Below are 7,595 nucleotides of genomic sequence, written 5' to 3'. Positions count from 1 at the left end.
GTGAATTATTTCTGCAGGGGATGTTCATTCAGGGTTTGATGGGATCCCCAAGTCTTTAGAATTTTTAATCCCAATTCAGCCTCCAATGGAGTTAAAGTTTAAAAACAAATGCCAAAGTGGATCAAGGGTACCTGCTCTCATCTCTGCTAGTTCCCCCAAATTCCCAGCTCCTTTAACTTTGGACAATCTTTGAATTCACAAGGGAGTCTAAGGAGAATTTTTTTTTTCCAGTTTCTGTCTCTCTGGTGTGTATGCACACATCCACATCTTAACACTCATCCTTGGAAACAGGGGGAAACTGGTCTTTTAAATTTATCCTTTGCCTTCCTTACATCCCATTGCTACAATGACTGATGCTCTGATACACTAGGAAAAATCTGTACTCTTTAATTATTGACAAATGACTCTCCAGGGTCATTGATAACTTTTCACTTACTAGAAGCCCAATCTTCCAGTTCAGGATGAAGCAATTAGTTAAAAGAAAATGAAGACCTGAATTTTATTTAAAAAGAAAAGATCTGCACCCTGAGGGGCATTCACTTTCTAGTAGTGGCTCCTGGCCCCAGAAATAAAGCCCTCTGCTGAAAGTATGTAACATTGATAAGTAGCTTCCAGTCAGATATTCTCTTCTCAGAGAAAGGACAAAGTAGGTGTCCCAGAACCTCTTCAGTAATTGGTGCTCAGAAAACAGGACAGTTACACATGAGAAAATGAGAATTAAACATTATCTCACACAAAATTTTTGTTCTTTGCAGTAGTAGAAGCAGTGTTAGTCGCTCAGTCGTGTCCAGCTCTTTGCGACCTTATGAACTATAGCCCGCCTCTGTCTATGGGATTCTCCAGGCAGGAACACTGGAGTGGATTGCCATTCCCTTCTCCAGAAGATCTTCCTGACCCAGGGATCAAACCCAGGTGTCCTGCTTTGTAGGCAGATTCTTTACCATCTGAGCTACAGGGAAGACCTTTGTTCTTTGCAGGCCCACAACAGATTGGATAATGTCCACCCACACTGGGAAAAACAAACTACTTTACCAAGAACACATCCAATTCTAATCTCATCTGGAGACAACACCCACACAGACACACCCAGAAAGAATGCCTAATCTGGTCACCTAGTGACCAGTCAAGTTGACACATAAAATTAACCATCTCACTAATTTTTCTAATTAGGAATTATATGTCATCTACTATATGTCATCTATATAGTATTAGATGACTGTGCAATAAATGATACTTCATATACTTTCATCTTCTTAGTCTATTAGAAAAGTGTCATTTTGGCCATATTGCACCCAACTTCTGAAAGTCAGCATCAGTGAACTACCACTCTGTGATCACCCCTCTGACTGACCACCTCCGTGATTTCAGATTTGTTGAGCCGTTTCCTCTAACATGACCTAATAGGACAGACTGTCCACATTCACTTACTTCAGCTGGTGGACACAGGCCAGGGGAGAGCATGCCAGTGTTGCTGCCTCAAGGGAGCCCTTAGTGTGGGTCCTCACTGGGGAAAAGGGGGTACTTTATTCCCTCCTCTTGATAGCACATTTGTAAGGAAATGAGGTAAGGTGGGTCTGTAAAATTACATTGCTCAGGAAGCCTAGTTTTCCAAAGGATGGGTTAGTTTGAAGAAACATGAGAACAGCTTCCAGGAGAAGAGCTGAGATAGGAATAAAATGCACTCACTGACCCAGCAAACTCAGGCACAAAAGCCTTGTCACTTCCCAAAAGCTCTATGTGGACACCCCTTATTGGTCTATAATTTCTCTCCTCCTTTCCTGTCCAAACTCCACCTCCTGGAATTTAATTTTCATTTCCCCTCATCTTCTACTTCGGATCATCATAATGGAGGTCAGGCCTCTGGTGAGGTGAGTGAATCCTGAACACACCTGCCCAGGGCCTGTCTTCACCCTTCTCCAAGGAATCACAACTTCTCCGTTAGGATGTGAGGCTAGTCGAGTGGTTTCTAGAGGGCAGAGTCTGAGAGACACAGAAGAAAAACATGAAATCTGCTTGAGTGAGTTTAATTAGATGTCTGGAAGCTGTTCTAAAGGGGGAAATGGCCTAGCCTGCAGGCCTCCTGCTGAGAGTGCTGACTGAAGAGCAGTCTGGGGGAGGGGAAGTCTTAGGAGAAGGGGGTTGGAAGAAGAGAAAGGCTTGGTTTGTTCTTTGGAGGGTCTATTTATTTCTCAAGACTAAAATCTACCCACAACTACTTCCCATTCTGTTAAGTTTCAATTGCACCTTGCTGAGGTCAGTCAGGATCCCTGATTTTTCAAGAGGTAGAAAATCCCTTCTATCAACAAGAACAAAGGCCAAGGGGTCTTGAGTCCTGTTATTTTAATTTCTATCAGGGTATCACTGTAGTATTTCTGCATGACTATATCAATAAATTCTCATTCCATAGGCTTGTCCATGCTCAGGAGCCTGATGATGTGACAACTGGCAGGCTCTCCTCTGTGGTATTCACTGGTCCAGACATGGAACTACTGCACTTTCTTGCATCCCTATCCTGCTCAAGCTTCTCTATGAGCTGGATTTGCCATTCAGAACCAGCTCAGCTGAGAGATCAGGAGCAAGATGAGCACCTGGAAACAATTTCTAAAAGTGACATCTGGAAGCATCTAACTTCTAGTAACAGTGACATCTAACTTTCACTTTTAAAATCTTCTTACTTGATTGGTGTTCGTGATATAAAAAGATGTCAGAGAAGTATTATTATATCCACATCATTAGACCCAAAATGGAAATAAGTTAGAACAGCCTCCACATTTATTTCCCTTCCTCCTTATAGAATGTCCAGCTGTACCCACTGTACTCAGGCACAGAATGTGAAATTGGAAAGTGTCAGTCACTTAGTCAAGTCCAGTTCTTTGCGATTCTATGGACTGTAGCCCACCAGGCTCCTCTGTCCATGGAATTCTTCAGGGAAGAATACTAGAGTGTGTTGCCATTCCCTTCGCAAGGGATCTTCCAGACTCAGTGACTCAAATACAGACACAAGTCAAATCTCTTTCCTCACCAGGAGTTTCCCCTTTCTAACTAAATCTTTCTTCATCAAGGCTGACTTTGGAGATTATTATCTCTGCTATGTATTCCTTGTTCCCTCTCTGCCATAGTCAGTTTTAGACCCTTGTCTTCTGAGCTCATACAGTTCACCTCTGTCAGGCCAGTTACTATAGGGTCTTAGAAACAATTTGTTAGTTTACTGTTTCAGGTTTAATTTTACTAGCATTGCAAGGAATTTATATTAAATAATAGTAGATGACTACCTTGGAAATAAAGCACAATTTCACTTTACAGTTCTATTTAGGAAAAAAAGACTCTTTCCATACAGTATCCATACTTTATGGTTTTATCGTACTTAGCAGAAACAGTTTTACTGCAATCACAAAAGAAGAAAATTTGGTCTATAAATTTCCTGTTTGAACTTTATATGTGTACACTGACATACACACATAACCAAAACCAAAACGGTCAAAAAAAAAAAAGAAGAAGAAAGTAGCAGAGATTCATCTGGTGAGCAAAGGAAAGCAAAAATGATATCAACCAGTTAAAAACAAAACATAATCTGGAAAACAAAATTAAGCAATATGCCTGCTGGGGAATAAAGCAATGAAAGCAAAACAGACTAATAAACATGGTGAGAAAAAGAGAGAAAAGAAAGAAAGAAAGAAAAGAAAACTTAAATAGAAGTAGGTAAAGGAGATTAATGAAGAAGGCAATGGCAACCCACTCCAGTACTCTTGCCTGGAGAATCCCAGGGACAGGGGAGCCTGGTGGGCTGCCGTCTATGGGGTGGCACAGAGTCGGACACAACTGAAGTGACTTAGCAGCAAAGGAGATTAATATATACTAAAGAATAACTACAACAGGAAAATAAGAAAAGCAAACAAAAAATATATGTAGAAAAATAATAATAATACATTTTTTAAATTAAAAAAATGGGAGGAAAAACCTTCACAACAGCAAAAGGCCAATGTAGAGGCTGCTGCTGCTGCTAAGTGGCTTCAGTCGTGTCCGACTCTGTGCGACCCCACAGACAGCAAGCAGCCCACCAGGCTCCCCCGTCCCTGGGATTCTCCAGGCAAGAATACTGGAGTGGGTTGCCATTTCCTTCTCCAATGCATGAAAGTGAAAAGTGACAGTGAAGTCACTCAGTTGCGTCCGACTCTTGGCGACCCCATGGACTGCAGCCTACCAAGCTCCTCCATCCATGGGATTTTCCAGGCAAGAGTACTGGAGTGGGTTGCCATTGTAGAGGCAGACATATTTAAAGGAAATAAGAAGTCTGATTAACAACGACAACAAAAATTCTCCAATGTGTACATAGATTTATTAGCATTAATAAAATCAACAACTATAGCAACAGAGGGAAAAAAAGGAGAAGAGAAAAAAATCCAGAAACAATGATAGAACAAGTTAAAATATAAGAATAATAAATGCTTTTCTTGGATATCACCTGCAGCGTCTTTTCCCTCGCTATGAGTCATAGTCCACCTCACCTCCCTAGGATGCCCTCCAATACTGGGATAGTCTCTAGACCTGATTCTAATCTGGCCCTGCTCCTGCATTTTCTTGTCTCTAATGTCTGCATCGGCCTGTGCTAGCGCCTTTTCTTTTTCAGAACCTCTCATTGTCCTTATATATATTCCATAGACACTAAGTCTGCCTAGTTGATTACGTGAATTTAATCTGCAGCTTGTACCACTGGTGGGAAGGTTTTGGGTTCTCTTCCTTAGCCACACTACCCCTGGATTTCAATGGTGGTTTTATCTGCACCTCTGCATGTGAGTGGTCTATAGGGCATTGCTCCTGAGGCTGCTCTGGAGGACTTGGGTTTGCCCCAGGGAGGACCTGGTATGGAGGCAGTGCAGCTGCTTGGATCACAGGGGCCCTGGCAGTCCCAGGTACTAAGAGGAACCAGTGGCAAGGACAACAGGGAATAAGGGGCCCTTAGGGTTTTTCCTAGCCTCTGGCTGCTCTGTCCAAGTGGGGATCATTCGAGGGGGTGGCACAAGAGCTTGGACCCAGGGAGATGCTGGAAACATAGAGGTGCCAGTGGCAACTGTCGCAGAAAATATGGTGCTATTAGGGTTTTGCCGGGTTCCTCTCTCCACGGAGTTCTCCAGGCAAGAATACTGGAGTGAGTTGCCATTCCCTTCTCCAGGGGATCTTCCTGAACCAGGGATCAAACCCATGTTTCCTGCAATACAGGCAGATTTTTTACTCTCTGAGCCACCAGGGAGGCCCACAACTTGCTTCTGGCAGCTCTGCCCCGGTGAGGATTGAGCATGGAGGCGACATGGCTGCTTGGATTGTGGGAACTCTGGTGGCATCAAGTGCGCAGGGACACCAACTGCCTCAGCTGCAAGAGCTACAGTCCTATTAGAGTGTTTTCCTAGCCTCTAAGAGAAGTCGCTCAGTCGTGTCCTGCTCTTTGCAACCCCATGGACCGTAGCCTATCAGGTTCCTCCATCCATGGGATTTTCCAGGCAAGAGTACTGCAGTGGGTTGGCATTTCCTTCTCCAGGGGATCTTCCTGACCCAGGGATTGCACCCAGATCTCCGACATTGCAGGCAGACACTACCGTCTGAGCCACCAGGGAAGCCTCTGGCAGCTGGTAATTAGAGGGCCTCTTTGGCTAGGCCTTCTCTGCTGCTTGACCTATTCAAGCATTTACAGGACTCCCCCCGGCTCCAGTTGGGGTCCTTCTCTCTTTCTTAGTACCTCAGGCACTTACAGCACCCTCCCCCACTTTGGAGGCCTTTTCTGTTTCTCAGCACATCAAGCACTTAAAGGGCCACCCTAACTGGGGTCCTTCTCTGCTGCTTGGTGCATCAGGCACTTAAAGGGCCACTCTCTCTGGGGTCTTTCTGTCTTTGTCTCTCTCTGGACAGGTCCCCGCTGTCCATTGATGATGTGTGGGGAGAGACCGGCTATGGGCATGGCTCTATCTCCTGTGTGTGACTCAGCAGTATTACCCTGACTCCATGTTGGCTTGGCTTTCCTTCACAAACATTTCCCATGGCATCTCCTCCCACCAGTCTACTTGGGCTGTCTCCCTGCAGTCAACAGCAAACCTTGCCCTGGGATTGCTCTCCAATCTCTATGTTCCAGCTCCCAACTGCTGCACTTCCTAGGGGACTTGTTCCCTCTCCGGAGTATATAGGTCTGCAGCAAGGGTTGTCTGTGTGATTATCATTCCATTCAGACTGCCACAGATCAGCTGCTTCACTCTCCAACAGCCTCAACCCAAACTGCTTCACCTCTACTCAAAACAGTTGTCCCAGTGTGTGGATCTGACCCCTGCTTCAGTTCCTTCACCCTCCAGAGGTAAATCCAGCCCTACTCTCCTCTTTTTCACACTTCTTCCTTTGTACTATCGAGTTTTGCATGGTTTTAAATATTCTTTTCTGGTGGTCAGGTATTCCTGTCCATTCTTAGCTGGTGTTCTGCAAGATCTTCTGTGTCTGGAGGTGTATTCCTGATGTATCCATGGAGAGAGATGTGCTTCGCATCCACCTATTCCTCTGTCATCTTGGATTTAAGTCCTCCTTTTATACTCATCTTACTTCATACAGATATTAGCCCTACTACCAACACATAATTCATCAATGATAATTAGTTTAATGACCTGGACTAATATTTTGAGATTTTTTTCTCAAGACTGATATTCATTTCATCTAAGTTTATATGCTTTTAAATATCAGACTTGTATAATTCAATGAATTTTTTTAGGCCAAGGTGAAATCACTATTTATATAGACAAAACCTAGCCGAGTTCACTGATTGCTCTGAGTATTAACTGGGTCCGTGAAGTTTCTTTTCTTTCATTTCACTCAGTGGGATAGGAGACAGGTCTCTGAAGGAGGACCCCTAACATATTAAGTTCAACCTCATTCTGTGTATTGAATACACATGATCTTTGTAAGTCATTGTCTCCATTTACACATCAGATGAAGCGTTTGTTCTTATATACAAACACATTGTCATATATTAGGTCATGATGATATGGGAAATCATTGTCAGTGCAGAGCAAATGATGGCATGGTTACACTGTAAATAATTTAGACAGAGCAGGTCTTTATAATGAGAGACTGTCAGAAGACAGTTTACTGAACTATAAGAGAGAGTCATATGGATGTCAGTGGCAGCATCTGGTGCTGAGAGAAGAGTGAATATAAAAGCCCAATGGCTTTAAGTGGTTTCAGTCTTTTGATATTAAGAATGCTTCCTGGGCACTGGAAAGAAAAAGCAGGATGGATGGTGCATCATACAAGTATCTTAGTAGAAAAAGTATCAAGGCAACTTTCCTTTGGTAAAATTTAAATAGCAAGAATCACTGCACAGATAAGGATGGAATTTGATATGATATGAATCAAGAACTGATAGTAAAGTGCTTAAAATTATGACAAAATGTCATTTTGGTCAGGTCCCTTGTTTCCCTTGTTTCCCCTTTCCCGTGTTTCTCTATAGTTTCTTTTAGGTCCTCCACTTGGCCTGTATTAAATTTATAAGCAATTATTATCATGTATTTCTACCTTTTTTTACTCTGCCTCTTTTATCTTTCCCAATGCAAAGATCTGTGAAC

Source organism: Bubalus kerabau, chromosome 15, assembly GCF_029407905.1.
Source record: "Bubalus kerabau isolate K-KA32 ecotype Philippines breed swamp buffalo chromosome 15, PCC_UOA_SB_1v2, whole genome shotgun sequence".
NCBI classification, from domain to species: Eukaryota; Metazoa; Chordata; class Mammalia; order Artiodactyla; family Bovidae; genus Bubalus; species Bubalus kerabau.
This window is presented reverse-complemented; position numbering follows the sequence as displayed.